The sequence below is a fragment of the Podarcis vaucheri genome, assembly GCF_965113315.1.
Source record: "Podarcis vaucheri genome assembly, chromosome: 11".
NCBI classification, from domain to species: domain Eukaryota; kingdom Metazoa; phylum Chordata; class Lepidosauria; order Squamata; family Lacertidae; genus Podarcis; species Podarcis vaucheri.
The window spans coordinates 63,449,899-63,466,169 of record NC_138749.1 but is presented as its reverse complement, the minus strand read 5'-3'; the positions used below and the strand labels follow the sequence as shown (position 1 = coordinate 63,466,169).

General features: G+C 43.4%; 1 protein-coding gene and 1 pseudogene across 2 annotated transcripts in view; both read left to right on the top strand.

Moving 5' to 3' along the window:
- RORB (RAR related orphan receptor B) overlaps positions 1 to 16,271 on the top strand; it is a 149,442-nt gene that overhangs the window by 39,917 nt on the left and 93,254 nt on the right. The gene's annotated exons all lie outside the window — the stretch shown is intronic.
- LOC309542715 (actin, cytoplasmic 1 pseudogene) lies at positions 8,036 to 10,047 on the top strand (annotated as a pseudogene). Its single transcript has one exon. The product of its transcript is annotated as an actin, cytoplasmic 1 pseudogene (transcript).

Here is a 16,271-nt window from a genome sequence, read left to right as displayed (position 1 = left end):
ACGTGATTTCCAGCACTGCTTGACAAGTCCCCGTACTGCACTGCAGTGGTTTGGCGCAGTGCGTGGGGGACTCGCCGAGCGGGTGGCTCGGTTCAGGGGCAGCTTGTGGGCCGGTAAAATGGGCTTTGTGGGCTGCATCCAGCCCATGGGCCACACGTTGCCAACCCCTGCTTTAGAAGGACTGACTGCCATCTCACCCAGCTCCTTCATCCTTTTCCTCATGTAGAGGAAACCTTTGATGTGATCTGGCACTGGGACAGAGACCAAGGTTGCTGTGGCAAGAAGGCCCGTACTGGATGGCACAACTGGGATGGTTTACATGTTGGTGGCCCCCTACCAGTTTGCAGGCCGAATGGGGTGCGAAGAAGAGTGTTAATGTACACGTGGGTCACACAGACCTGATAATCCCATGTGCGTTTTTGTGCATGTTTGTCCACACATGATCACTTTCAACTGAACTCTGTCTCAACATTTCCTGTCCAAACTAACAAGCAGTGCTTGATGAGACATATTTGCACTGCATTGCTGTCCCCTCACCTCAATTAGCACCTCCCCACCCCCCTCTCTGCACACCAGAAACCCAAAGTCCATTGTGAGCATGCATGCAGGGATTTGTCTACCTGAGCATGGGACCATTTTAAAATTATTTTTGAGACACAAGTTTTCTGATATACAAAACAGCAGGGGGGTTTTAAACAACAACAACAACAACACATATGTTTCACTACTGGCCCACCAGCAGTTTAGCAATGAGCATATTTCCAATAGAAGTTAGGGCACAGTGATAGATGGCACCCATGTGTAGGAAAAACAACCTGCCCACACAATTGTGCTTCAATATGCCCAGTTTATTAACATGCAGTTTTGTGCTGGATTTTATTTTCCTTACTGTATTATCTGCAGATGAGAAAAAATCAAATGAAAGGAGGGGGAGGTCAGGCTGTCACTTAAAAGCAGGGCTGGCCCACTCATGAGGCCGGGTGAGGCAGCTGCCTTGGGTGGCGCAAGCCCAAGAGGCAGCGCTGTGTGGGTGCCATGCCCACCGCATTCTCTCTGACACTGGCAGAGAAGTCGTGCTGGCAGCAGCACCAGTTTCTGGCGAGATCTCACAAGATTTGGCTGGAACCTGGCATTGTTTCTACTGCTTTGTGGGTACCGCTCTGCAACCCAGGCTTCGGCAGTGGGGTAGGGCAGCATGTTCCCATTTTACCTCAGGCAGCAAAACAGGGCACACTTCCTCTACCTGAATGAAGACAATGTCACATGGATGATGCAGAAAACAGGCACATGTGGCATGTATTGACTCCACTATAAACTGCTGTGTGTACACAGCCTAAATACCAAACAAGAGGGTTTAGGATTGAGGTCTGTATACACCTCAGTAAATCTCACAAAACTCAGTGGAGCTTACTTCTGCGTGCAAAAGTATAGGACTGTCATATTAAACAGTCAAAATGTAAAAATGTTTGGGGCCTTCACGGAATTGGCAGGAGGTTACCTAGGCTTGAAAACAGTCCTTTGCCTGGTCACCTGTGTTGATTAAGAAATATTTTTAGGGGACTCGACAGAAGTGCTTTATAAAAGTTAGACTGACAGAAGTATGTTTGCGCAGTTTATGTGGAAATAAACCACTGAGCCTAGGGCTTGCCGATCAGAAGGTCCACGGTTTGAATCCCCGCAACAGGGTGAGCTCCTATTGCTCAGTCCCTGCTCCTGCCCACCTAGCAGTTCGAAAACATGTCAAAGTGCAAGTAGATAAATAGGTACTGCTCCGGTGGGAAGGTAAACAGCATTTCTGTGCGCTGCTCTGGTTAGTCAAGCTGTATGCCGGCTCCCTTGGCCAGTAAAGTGAGATGAGCGCCGCAACCCCAGAGTTGTTCACGACCGGACCTAATGGTCAGGGGTCCCTTTACCTTTACCTTTACTTGAAAGGTTGGATAAACAACATGGGTTTCGATAATGCTTCTGCTGTCAGAATGCTGTATGGATTATGCAGTACATTGCCAACATCAGCATAAGCTTGCATGGGACTGTTTCACATGACACCTCCCATCATTCTTAGCCATTGGCTGGGTCTGAAATTTGAGAGCCCAAAGAGTGATTAAAGTTTCAGGTAGGTGCTAACATTACTGCTTTCTGCTGCTTCCAAATGTAGGAGTTGACAGGGCAGTTTGTGTACAAAATCAGTATGGAAGAACGGAGGAGGAATAACCAGGAATAAGCCTAGCAGAGGATAAATGACATGCATCAAGCTCCTACTGTTGAATGCACTATTTTGACACTTTAAGAGTACTTATCTTTAAGCTCTTAAAAATCCCATCACTTGTAGATGACTTGCCAAGCTTCTATTCAGCTTCTTTAAAAGTCATACAGTGTATAACATTATCTGTTCTCTTCTGCATATATTTCTTCTCAGATTTCAGAGTAAAGCATGCATATTTCTTTAGAGATCAGAGCAGCAGCAGCATTAACACATCCAATGTTAGGGTTGCCATATTTCAAACAGTAACAGTGAAAATCTGGACAGAAAAGTTGTTCAGCTGACATGGATTGCCATACATCCGGATTTTCCCAGACATTTTTAGCGATTTCCACCCGGACACTGCTTCCGACTGCAGGATTATCTGCTATCATCTGCAGGATCACCCTCTGCTATTCCTCTTTGCCCTTACCTGAGCAGTTCCCCAGGGATCCCTGAAATAATGTTTTACAGCAACCCACACTCCGTGTCCTGAACTGGCCCAAGTCTGCTGAACTTTATAGATGGACCTCTAAGTTATTATTGTTCAAGCAACCTCTTCACGGATTCATGACTCACAGCATTCCTGGCTTGGATGCTGATGATCACACTATAAGAATTTCCGTTGTAATGGCTTCAGCACCAGTGTAGTCTACACATCCCCTTCATTTTCAGACTTCACCCTCCATTCACACTTGTTTTGATTAGGGCTTTTAACTTGGATTCACTAGCTCTGCATCCACAGTGGTCCTGTATGAAGGCTGACATCCCTTATTAGCTATGGATTCTGCAAGCACTGCTTCAGAAATCAACGAAAATGAAGTCCAGGTATCGGCAGGATGACACTGTTTGCCACTGTTACTTATTATAGTTAAATATGAGACCTATAAGCACACACAAACAGGAATGCCATCACCAGCTTTTGCATGTGCACACAGAGTTAATTCTCCACAACAATTGGCAATGCAAAAGACACACCAGTGTATTCAGGGCTAACGTATGCAACTATTATCATTATGTAGTGGGGAAGGTCCACTGCTTTTTAAGAGAACTCACTTTATGTCTTAAGCTTAGGATTCCAGTATTTTTGTAACTCAGGCAGTGCAATCCTTATACATGCTTACTTAGATGTGAACTCCGCTGAGTTCAGTAGGACTTACTCCTGGTCTGTGTTCATCGGACTGCTGTCTAAATAATATTAACAATGCTTTTCAAAAGGTTTTGATATCATTGAAGTTCACTTCTGGGCTACCACCTGTTTCCTTGGCCCATATTACCTATAATAAAGCCTTTGGTAATTTTGTAACGTGTACTACTCAATTAAACATCATTTTGAAGCATTCTAATTGCCACTGCTAATTATATGATGAAATTATAATCAGCTAGTCATCATGAAATTGTGACCTAACTATTTAATCCCAGAATGCTTAGAGAAAGGTATAATATTTTTGAATTAAATTAAGATAGTAGAGGTGTGTGTGGAGGTGGGGGAGGGGTTAATTTTAAAAGGAGACCAAAGGCAAGGTAATGGGTTTGTGCATTTTTGAAATTCAATTTTATTTAATTGAAAAGCTATTACAGGTTTAAGCACAGAAAAAGTAAAAGAGAGAAGGAAGGTAAAAAAAAAAAGCCTAGGATTTATTTATTTTAAGATGCAGAAGTTTGACGAGCTGTAAATACTACACGATAGATTGGCTACAGTTAATCTTTCTTTTAAGATTACTGCTTCCTGCTTCCTAACATATTTAACAGAGGAAGGACCATAGCTCAGTGGCAGAACATCTGCTTTGAGTGCAGAGGATCCCAGCTTCAGTCTCCAGCATCTTTGGGTATGGCTGGGAAATTGACTGGCAGCCAGTGTAGACAATGCTATGCCAGGTGGACACCTGGTTCTGCCATTGCCCTGACCCCCTTCCCTCCCCATAGCTTCCCATCCTACCCAAGGGGGGGAATGGTTTACCAGTGGAGAGGGGTTCCCTTTGGTACAGGAGGGCAGTGCTTGAAATGCTTTTAAAGATGAAAGAGTATCAGTTCCCTCTGGGCTGGAAGAAAGGAAGCAGCAGGGCAGGGGATCCAGTGTTGCTCAGACATCCTTCTAGAACTGGATCAAGCCTTTGGTAATGTCCTCACTCCACAGGAGACGCTCACAAGGCAGGGCTTGGTGGGCCATAAGAAGAGCCCGGCTGAATGAGGCCAAAGGCCTGTCTGGTCCAGCGCTATGTTCTCACAGTGGCCAACTGGACACTTATGGGAAGCCTGGAAGCAGGACGTGAGACCAAAACACTCTCCCCTCTGGTGTTCTCCAGAAACTGGTCCTCAGGGGTGCACCACCTCTGATACTGGAAACAGAACATAGCCACTGATAGCCTTTTCCTTCACAATTTTGTCTAACTCTCTTTTAAAGTCATCCAAGCTGGTAGCTGCCTTTCCGGACATCTTCAGGGGAAGAGAAGGCTAAGGAACAAACCCTATACAAATCCAGAGTGGAGTCCCTAAAACAACAGAATTGGAATTATTATTGTGCTTCAATAATCCAAAAGATCTAACATGCTAAGATAGTGACAAACGGAAATGTAGGATTTGCTACTGATCTATAGTTTGATTTGCTCTTTTGGGGGTTTGTTTTATTTATCCCTTTAAACAATTTACGAAGGGGAAAATGGAATAAAAACGAAATAGAAAAATGAATATGGCTGACTATGCCTATGACATTCTAACTATATACAGTAAGCTTTCGCCATGGGAATAATTTATCTCTTTTTTGTTTCTCAGGGTTTTTTATTTGTAAAAGATGACATTTTCTCTTCTGTGTGCATGTGTGTATTCGGTATTGTTAATGTTTTCTTCAGATGGTTAATTGCTAAGATGTAAATAAACTCCATTCCTCTTCACGAATCTCTAAATGGAATCTCTAGGGGAACAAGAGAGAAATAATAGACCCTTTTCCTTGCTCATCATAAAGTTTTACAACTTGATCCATAAACTAGTTACTCCAGAGCGCTTGATGCTAAAGCAGCAAAGCATTATATTCCACTTGTATTTCCCCATTACTCTTACTTTTTGTTCTTTTAAATGCTTTATTAAAGGTGAGGTTTAATAACTGTTAACATATCTTCTCTTAAATTAATAAAATTTCAATTAGGCAAGACAATTTTTCTGTGTGACCCTGAATGCAACAAGGCGTTGTGCTACCATTCTTCTCCTCCCTCTTAAGTCTAAGGCTGTTCAGCTCAGTAGCAGAGCAGCTGCTTTGCATCCTGACTGTCCCAGATTCAATCTCCAGCTTTCCCAGGTAGGACTAGACCTTCACCTGAAGCCCCAGACAGCTGCTATCAGTCAGTGCATAGAAACACCCAATGAGCTCTATGAGACAATGACCCTTGTCTGTATGATGCACCTTCAGAATACTATATTCTCTTTCGAAGGGTCTAAGATTCCCCACCACAAGCACAAAAGGAAGAAATACAGAAATAAAGACCATGATCTAGAAATGCATACAGTGCACCAAAGTTATTCAATAAGATTTCCTATGACCATCTCTCTGCACCAGCACTCTACTTTTTAAACTGTCCCATTCGCAGGAGAACTCTAGGGGTGGGCTGGGGTGGTGCTCAGATCAACAGTGTGTGATAACTAGGGACTGTTTCCTACTTCAGTGGATGTTTGGAATTTGGAGGTTGATAGAGAAAAATGAAATAATGGATTCTAGAGGTGTAGTCATGTTAATTCTCTTTCAGCTGGTCCTGGGGGAGAAATTAGATTCAGTTTTCATTTAAAGGCAAACCACCTAGGAGCACAGGAGGTTGCCAAATGCTGAGTCAAACCATTGGGCCCATCTAGCTCAGCAGTGTCTGCACCAACTGGCAGCAGCTCTCCAGGATTATCAGTCAGGGAGTGTCTCCCAGCGCTACTTTAAGATGCTGGGGATTGAACCTAGGATGCATGCAAAGCAAATGCTTCACCAGAAAGCTATGTCCTGTTCCCAAAGTAACTCACTTGCATTTTCAAAATAGTACAAGAATAAAAATTCAGCCCACCTTTGGAACTTAATCTTCTCTGAATTTTGCAATGCAGTTCTCCAGCTGAGTGACACATACAAAAATGCATAAACTGGAGTAAAGTGTGCATAAAAATGGATTGTTTTAGGTGAGAATAACATACAAAAATGCATTTTTTTAAGGGAAATTGCTTTGCAAAAATATGTTTATTGCTCAGAATTGCATACAAATATGCAATTAGTATAAATTTGCTCCAAAATGCTAATGAATCTTCATGAGGACTTTAAAAGGAAAAGTGTAAACTGATGTGGAAATGTGGAGAACTGGAATGAACATATGCTTTCCCAGAGAGAGAAAGTTCTACCATTGGGAAATCATCACATAGAAAGCCCAGTCCTATGTCATTGAAGGTTCTAGAATTGAATTGCCCAATTAATTGCAGTTCAAAGATTTCATGCTACAGTTTCCCTGAAAACTGTCTTTGTCCAAGGATGGACTTGCCTGTAGTTTGGCTATGAGGATAAATGTATGGAGTGTTACGCAAAGCTATCTCACTCTTCTGGTGGGATATGCAGGGCTTTTTGTGCATCTCATGCAATGAACATTTTCAGTGAGTGGGTGAGGACCCAAGGAAGAAACATTGAAGGAACAGTTCTGTCCTGTAGAGTCTGAATGGTGCTTGTGTACGAAGAAGACAACCTGCTTTCTATGCAGCAACCAGTTGGTCAGTCACAAGGGAAAGCAGCTAGCTGTGACGGCTATGCTATGTCTCTGAACACCCAATTCTGGGAATCCCAAGTGGGAAGAGTGGGTTTTGTTTTTGTGGGGTTTTTTGCTCAGGTCCTGCTTCTGGGCTTCCTGTGGGCAGATATCTGGGTGGCCCCTGTGAGAACAGGACACAGGGCTAGATGGGCACTGGCCTGATCCAGAAGGGTTCCCTGTATGTTCTTATGGAAATACCTTGCCACAGAGAAAATGCTAAGGGAAGCTGTTGCCACTTACATATTTTGTGTGCAAATGTTGCTTCTTTGCCTCCTGGCAAAAAGCCTTTTTGTTAGCATGGTGTACCTTCCTTTACTTTTACTATACCAGATGCCTTTACCAAGTGTAACAGAATTTAAGGAGGCAGATGCATTGAATGAGCATCTGTAGTGAGCATGGTGTAATAAGCCAGCACGGTGTAATGCTTTGGAGTGTCTCAGGTACCAGGATGGAGGCGATCCAGCTTCAAATAGCTACTCAGCTGCGAAAGCCCCCGGATGACTGGTGCTAATTGCCCCTTCTCAGTCTGATGTGCCTCACTGATGTGCCTTGCATATCACCCTGAGCTTAAGAATGACGTGAGTTCTTCTATCACAGCCCAACCACGGAGAGCGCTGTTAGTTCCCCCCTAACTGGCCTCTGCTAAAAGCTGGGCACTGGGTGTCACTGGTCCCATTACTGTACTTACTGCTGTACACTGCCATGTTATATTGTATGAGCTGGTGGCACTTAAAGAAAATGAAGAACGTAAGAAGAGTCAGCTGAAGCAGGTCAGGGCCCATGTAGTCCATCATCTTCTTCTCACAGAGGGGTCAACCAGGTGCCAACGGGAAGCCTGCAAGTGGGACATGAACACAACAACATTCTGCTCACCTAGTGTTAAAATAATAATGAATAAATATAAATATCTCCTACACCAATCACTGGGGAACAACAGCAGGGAAGGGCTATTTTGCCCAGGTTCTGCTTCTGAGATTCCCAGAGGCTTCCCAAAGGTCTGGCTGCCTCCAATGGAAAACAGGATATTACTAGGCAGCCGTTAAGCGCTCTTTCTGCCGTGCGGGTCTCTGTTGCGCGCCGGGTGCTCTGCCGCCGAGCTCCCTTTTTCGCCGCCCCCGCCGCTCCTTTTGAAAAAGCCATCTGCTCCCCTGTTCTCCAGCAAGCAACCTTGCCACTAACAAAAAGATAGCCATGGATGATGATATCACTGCCCTCGTGGTTGACAACGGCTCCAGAATGTGCAAAGCCGGTTTTGCCGGGGACGACGCCCCTCGCGCAGTGTTCTCCTCCATCGTTGGTCGCCCCAGACACCAGGGCGTGATGGTTGGCATGGGCCAGAAGGACAGCTATGTTGGTGACGAGGCACAGAGTAAAAGAGGCATCCTGACCCTGAAGTACCCCATTGAACACGGCATTGTCACCAACTGGGATGACATGGAGAAGATCTGGCCCCACACCTTCTACAATGAGCTGAGAGTCGCCCCAGAAGAGCATCGTGTGTTGCTGACAGAAGCTCCCCTGAACCCCAAAGCCAACAGAGAAAAGATGACACAGATCATGTTCAAGACTTTCAACACCCCAGCCATGTACGTAGCCATCCAGGCTGTGCTGTCCCTGTACGCCTCTGGCCGCACGACAGGCATTGTGATGGACTCTGGCGACGGCGTCACCCACACTGTGCCCATCTATGAAGGCTACGCCCTGCCCCACGCCATCCTCCGTCTGGACCTGGCGGGCCGCGACTTGACCGACTACCTCATGAAGATCTTGACCGAGAGAGGCTACAGCTTCACCACCACGGCCGAGAGGGAAATTGTGCGCGACATCAAAGAGAAGCTCTGCTACGTTGCGCTGGACTTCGAGCAGGAGATGGCGACCGCGGCGTCCAGTTCCTCCCTGGAGAAGAGCTATGAGCTTCCTGACGGCCAAGTGATCACCATCGGCAACGAGAGGTTCAGATGCCCAGAAGCCCTCTTCCAGCCCTCTTTCCTGGGTATGGAATCCTGCGGCATCCACGAAACCACCTTCAACTCCATCATGAAGTGCGACATGGACATCCGTAAAGACCTGTATGCCAACACCGTCCTGTCTGGCGGCACCACCATGTACCCAGGCATCGCTGACAGAATGCAGAAGGAGATCACAGCCCTGGTACCCAGCACAATGAAAATCAAGATCATTGCCCCACCAGAGCACAAATACTCTGTCTGGATTGGCGGTTCCATCCTTGCCTCCCTGTCGACCTTCCAGCAGATGTGGATCAGCAAGCAGGAGTACGACGAATCTGGGCCCTCCATCGTCCACCGCAAATGCTTCTAAAACAGGACTTAGTTACCATGATAACAATTACCCCCCTTTTTTTGACAAAAAAATCCCATTACTGCGCGTTTAAAAAAAGTGAGAGTTGAGATTGGCATGGCTTTCTTTGTTTTGGCGCTTGACTCAGGATATAAAACTGGAACGATGAAAAGTTGACGGCAACAGTCTTTTAGAAAAATAATAATTGTGTTGGAGCGAACACCCCCCCCCAAGTTCTGCAATGCATCTGAGGACTTTGATTGTACATTTGTGTTCTTCCTCTTCCTTCCTTTTTTTTAAATAGTCATTCCAAATAGTACCATGCATTGAGAGGAAGTTAAACTGGCCTCTGTGGAGGCAGCAGCCCAGCTTTTGAAGGAGCAGGAGTACTTTCTGGTGTTGCAGGAAAGTATTGCTTGTACTTAGAAACCTCCCCCCTCCCAAATGTAATCCAACAAGTGTCTTTTCTGTATCTTGCACCTTAAAACGAAAAAAACACTTGGTCCTCTTCCAATTTTTGTTTACTTTTGGCCATGCAAAAAACCAATAATGAAATAGAAACGGGCTGTGTAGGTTTATCTTCTTCCCAATCTCTAGATGTGAAGGTTTACAGTGTACCCCCTTTCCCCCTCCCAGAGCTGGGGGAGCCCTTACCCAAATTTGGTGCCAGTATGTATACGGGGATACGGTGGGGGTGAAAACTGTACACTGACTTTAAAATAAACAGTTCCAATAAAGATGCACATGATATTACTAAATAGGACTGGACCCAATAGGACTGAACTAGGTGAGACTGTCTAGGCAAACCTAGACAGCATATTAAAAAGCAGAGACGTCACCTTGCCAACAAAGGTCCATATAGTTAAAGCCATGGTTTTCCCAGTAGTAATGTATGGAGGTGAGAGCTGGACCATCAAGAAGGCTGATCGCCGAAGAATTGATGCTTTTGAATTATGGTACTGGAGGAGACTCTTGAGAGTCCCATGGACTGCAAGAAGATCAAACACACCCATTCTTAAGGAAATTAGCCCTGGGTGCTCACTGGAAGGACAGATTGTGAAGCTGAGGCTCCAAAACTTTGGCCACCTCATGAGAAGAGAAGACTCCCTTGAAAAGACCCTGATGTTGGGAAAGATGGAGGGCACAAGGAGAAGGGGACGACAGAGGACGAGATGGTTGGACAGTGTTCTTGAAGCGACAAACATGAGTCTGACCAAGCTGCGGGAAGCAGTGGAAGACAGGGGTGCCTGGTGTGCTCTGGTCCATGGGGTCACAAAGAGTCGGACACGACTAAACGACTAAACAACAACAACAAGGTGAGACTGATAGGAATGGACTAGACAGGCCCTTGGCTTGATCCAGCAGGGATCTTCTTAGGTTCTTAGCTCTGACTTTCAGCCTTGTAAGGGTGCCCAAGATATTTCACAATATCCAAGGTGGTTAAAAATAAATGATAGCATTCGCTGAATTTGAAACAGCTTAATTTTAAACAACAAAAGGGGGAAAAAGCACTGGACAGCACTTTCTGACAGCCAAGTAATTCATTTTTGTATTTGCCTGCTGTGTGCATTTACATTAATTTTTCAGAATTGAAAGTCAATGTAATTATGATTCATATTATTCAAGTTCCTGTTTTGTCTAGTGAGACAGCAAAATGACAGAAGTATACTGGCATGAGAACAGACTTGCCAGTTCCTTCTGCACACCAGAACTCCCCACCCCCACCTCTGCCCAGAATAAATATTCTGTAGGTTTTCAGCCCATATCAGAGGACAACAGAAATGCCAGACCCAGTTAAAGCCACATTTAAAGGAACAGGACCTTAATAAGTACAGGACCGTTGCTGCTTACTGATCAAAATAAAGCCACCCACGTCTGTATTTAAGAGATTCAAATATTTGCAGTGCATGCTGTACATTTACAACCATGAAAGTAGGCAGTCACAACCTTGCACATTCAGTGCTGAAGTGTTCAGGAAAAACCCCTTACATTACAGGATTACCCATTGCTTGTATGTCACAGTAATCTACAGTGCCCTGCAAAAATGGTGTGTGTGTTTTTTTAAAGGAATGTGCAAATAGCAAGGTTATTACACAGCAGTCAGAGCCAGTTAGGGAATCAGCCCAAAATAGCTGATATGCAGTGCATATTTGACTGTATCAGAATCACAATAGGATTAGACAAATAGTTGTGATTCAACCACTTTGAAGGGAGAGTAGCAAATCACGTGTATTTAACTTCTGCTTACCTAAGATTCTTTTAATCCAAAAGCAATGGAAGGTGGAAAAAAGACTGTGGACAAAATATACATTGCATTAGAGCTGCACAGAAGACGTGCCAGTCTTGAATCAGCTGTTTTGCATTATTTTTTTCTATTCTCTCTCACATGTGAGCTTACCTTTTTTTAAGGCCACCAAAGAGCTGATTCTCAAAGTATTTCGGCGGCCCCAAGAGAAATGTCTTTGAACCCTTTCCTCCCCTGTCACTTAATAGCTGTTTTGATATTCAGTGATCTGGATTTCAGGATAGCGCAAATCTCCTCCCCCCATTCTCTTTCTGCTGTCAGCAGCTTAGTTTCCAAGCCATTCAAGAAATCATCAGTCATGCACTGCCAAGTTTTACTAGAAGACTCACATCTTAGCAAGAGAGAACTCTATATTCTGTCAGCCAGCATTGTGTGCACATGAGGAGCAAGTGGAAGGAAAGTTTCTTCTCTCACCCTCTTCAGAGAGATGCAGTTAGTGAAAGAGGAAACCTACACTTCCCTTTCCAGTTCCAGCACAATCATGGCAACTGAAGCTTCCTTGCTTGACTATGCATTTGACAAGGTGGGTTCTGGCCCATGTAAGCATATGCCACAATATGTTTGCTAATATTTAAGGTGCCATGAACTTCTTTGTTGATATTATCATTAATATCATTGCAATGTTTATCTCACCCTTCTTCATCAAGGAGCCCAGGACAGCAAACAACAAAACTATAAAATAATACTTTAAAAAGATTATAATATAATAATAATTATTTGCCTCAACAGGCTAAAATGACTATACACCTGACTTTCTATACAGATGTGCATACATGGAAAGATGCCTCCAATTTTATTTATTTATTTAGTGAGTTCAAGGTGTTTACATAATTCTCCCTCCTCTCATTTAGTCCCCCCAGCAACCCTGTGAGGTCGGGTAGGCGGAGGGGAAGTGGGTGGCCCAAGGTCACCCAGGGAACTCCATGGCCGAGTGTAGATTTGGACCCTGGTCTCCTAGGCTTAGTCCAAAACTCTAACTGCTACACCACATTGGCTCAATATGATTTGAGTGGTTCTTCTATGTATACACAACTGTATGGAAAAGTCATTGAGCTTGAGACAGCCTTGGAAGGTAAGGTTGTTTATCCATCTAAACCTGTGCTGGAAAGCACAACTTCTGTTTTCCAATAACTTTATAAAGTAAGAGTTAGATTTCTCTATAGCCTGTGAATGAATTTCCATTTCCTTAAGGAAATACAGTATGCTTTAATGCAGGGATGGGGAACGTCTGGCCCTGCAGATGTGGTTGGGTTCCAACTCCTATTGTCATCCCTTGGTCATGCTGCCTGGGGCTCCTAGCAACATCTGGAGAGTCACAGATCCCCCCCTCCACTTTAATATTGCACAGAATGGCTGCAAGTGCATGAAGAAAGAGAAGAGGCATCCCCCCCCCTTTGTGACTGACTGACTGACACACACACACACACACACACTTACAAAAAAGAGAAAAAGATACAAAAACAAAACCCTAACTCATTCCCCCCTCCCCACTTCAGGATGGATCAATCTAGTTAAGGTTGCCCAAGTCCAATCTGTGATATCGGTAGTTGCCATTCTTCAATTTTAGCATTTTTAGAAAGGATGCCATAGTTCAACAAAATCATCTTCATCATTTGTATTATTTAATGCGTGTAATCTGTTTGTTAATTTTTCTAATAAAGCAATACACCACACATTCTGCTTCCATGGGAGATACACAGATGTTCCAATCCTTTCCTATTCTGTGCCACTAGTAGGCATGCTGCTACTAAGAGAAAAGTAATTAGTTTTTTATAATAAAGGTTAGATTGAGAAGAAGCATTTCTGCAATAACTTTGATGCCTTGTTAATTTTAGCAGCTGGGCAGAGCTCTGCTTTCTTCAGTCTCAGAATGAGCCCAAGGAAAGAGGGCTGGTATCTGGGCTGGCCAGGTGGTGCCAGGGCTCACCAGCGGTGAGTCCTCACAATTTAAAGGAAAACCCTCAGGACAAGAGGAAGTTGGTTGGCCTACAGATATAAATGATCGCTGCCCCCTCGGTCTAAACACCAAAGTGCTAATTAGAATGTCAATATAATATATTCAATGTTAATGTAAAGGATGTTCTGGTGTGTTTTGCATCTCAGTTTCTCAAGAAATCTTTTTGTCAAAGCAAAAGCTTTACAAATAAGCCAAGTGCTTTATGTGGAGATGTGCTTCTCCATCAGGAAATGGATGCAACAGTTCTAAGTATCTTCATGCCAATTGAATCTGTCACAGCATCTTTCATTAGGTGGTAATAACTTATACAATTAAGAAGCTTGCACCATTTAACTCAGAAAAATGACACCCATGGGACAAACCATTCATGACATTGCTGTGCCTTCAGGAACATAACACAGAGTAAAGAACAAGAAGCACCACACAATTTTTTTGCAAAGAAATATCAGACATACATGCGTGCTATGAAATGAAAATGCACAAAGACTGGACCAAGAGTCACAATTTTGTTAAATTAACATAGATGACTTGCAATGCAATTAACTGATGAAATGCCATACTTCTCTATTATGCAATGCAGAAACAGAGAGCAAGGAAAGAACAGATGTTATCAACTGAGCTTATCAGATGATGCCCACCTTCACTCAAAGCATCAGATTAGTAAAACAACAACAACAACAGTTAACTTCTCTTTGCTGCTCATGCACATAGCCATCAACTGTTCCCCTGGGACTCATCCCATACTAGTGAGACTTGTGGCCATGAGGCCAGCAGAGGTGCTCTCTGTCTAGGGATGGGGGATAAATGCAATCCAGTTTGCATGTAAAGGCAAACCTACCTAATTTGCACCTTTCCAAATAGCTTGTGAACTGAAACGTGGACATCCTTCCAAAGTCACAGTTTCCAAAGTCTGATTTTGCAGTGCAGTTCTCCAGCCAAATAATGTGTACATAAAACACAATAAAGTGTGTCTAAAATGCATGTGTTAGAGATAATAACACAGAGAAATGCATTAGGGAAAATGTGAATATATGGGGTTTTACAAAAATGGGTATACTGGGCAAAATTTCATAAAATGTGTATATTATGAGAAATCCACACTAAAATACTAATGGACTTGGGGGGGGGTATGAAAACTGATGTGGAAATTGGAAAACTAAACTTAAAATAGGGGGGGAGAGAATCCCTATCCCTGTTCCATGTTCTATTGAACTAGTAATGTGCCTCATCTTGCTATTTCCAGTGCCTCATAGTCTGCATCCTTCCCCTTTCTTTTATTTTTCCCTGTTCAATTTTTATATTAATGACATGGTTAAAGAACTGGAGGGCCTACAGTTTGCCCCTGTCACAATTCTCGACCAAAAACTCTCAGTTTTAATGTATGCTGATGACCTAGTGCTTTTCTCTAGAACCCAGGTGGGCCTGAGACGGCTGCTTGCAAAATTAAGTTCATATTGCATGAGGAATGCTTTATCTATAAACTATGATAAGACGCAGGTCATTGTATTTGGGAAGCGTTCTAAAAAGCATGTTTGGCACCTGGATGAACACATCATAAACCAAGTAAATACGTTTAAATATCTGGGATTGATTTATTCAGAAACGGCATCTTGGAATACACAACTATCCAATATTAAATTGCAAGCCTTTAAATCAGCAAAAGCCATTCTGAAATTCGCTGCATGTAAAGGTGGAAATCTGGTCAACCCAGCTCTATCAGTGTATAAAGCAAAAACAATGGCCCAGATTTTATATGGTGCAGAGGTTTGGGGTACCTCAAAGGTCTCCGGTCTGGAATCCCCACAGAATTATTTTTTAAGAGTTCTTTTAGGTTTACCCAAAGACGTGCAATCTGCCATGGTCAGGTTGGAAACTCACATGTTGAGCATAGAGAGCCAAATAGATAAAAGAATTCTCTGTTACTGGTTTAGAGTTCAACAGATGGACAACACTAGGCTACCAAAGAAATGCCTGATTGAGCTCTCAAATGGATTACCCTTTAAAAACTGGGTACATCATGCTGCCCAACTGATGGGCAAATATGACCTCTCAGTGACTGAGATTAAAGAACTCCCCTTATATTCACAGAAAAATATTTTTAAACGAACCATAAGGGCAGTGGCAACTAAAAACGATCTAAACTCTATGTGCACATCTACATGCGCCCCATTGTATTTTAAACTTAGAGAGGTCAATGAACACATATCTTATTTTAATGAATTGACTTTTGCACAGCTTCGAAAAGCTTTTACAGAGCTACGACTAAATACAATAAGCTCTGCTTATAGAGATGGGAGACATTGAGGCATACCAAAAAACGAACGTGTTTGCATTAGGGGATGTTCTGAAGTAGAGGACCTTATGCATTATATCTTGCACTGTCCGTTATATAATGATGCAAGAAAAAGATTTTTGGTACCTATAATGACAGGGTCCCCTGGCCAGAACCCCCTTGATATGATGTTATATCTCCTTGCAGACACAGATAAGTATGTGACCTGGCGGGTAGCACTTTATGCAACTGCTGCTAGGAAAATTAGAGCAAATTATATAGCCAAGGTAGCCATTAACTGTAAAGGAGATGAATTTATTTGATCCTATCTATCTACCTCAGGCTATGCTCTATCTTTGTCACCAAACTCTGAGTATAAATTGCACACTGTATTAATTGATATTGTTTTTAACATTAGTGACCATGTGATGATTTTAGCT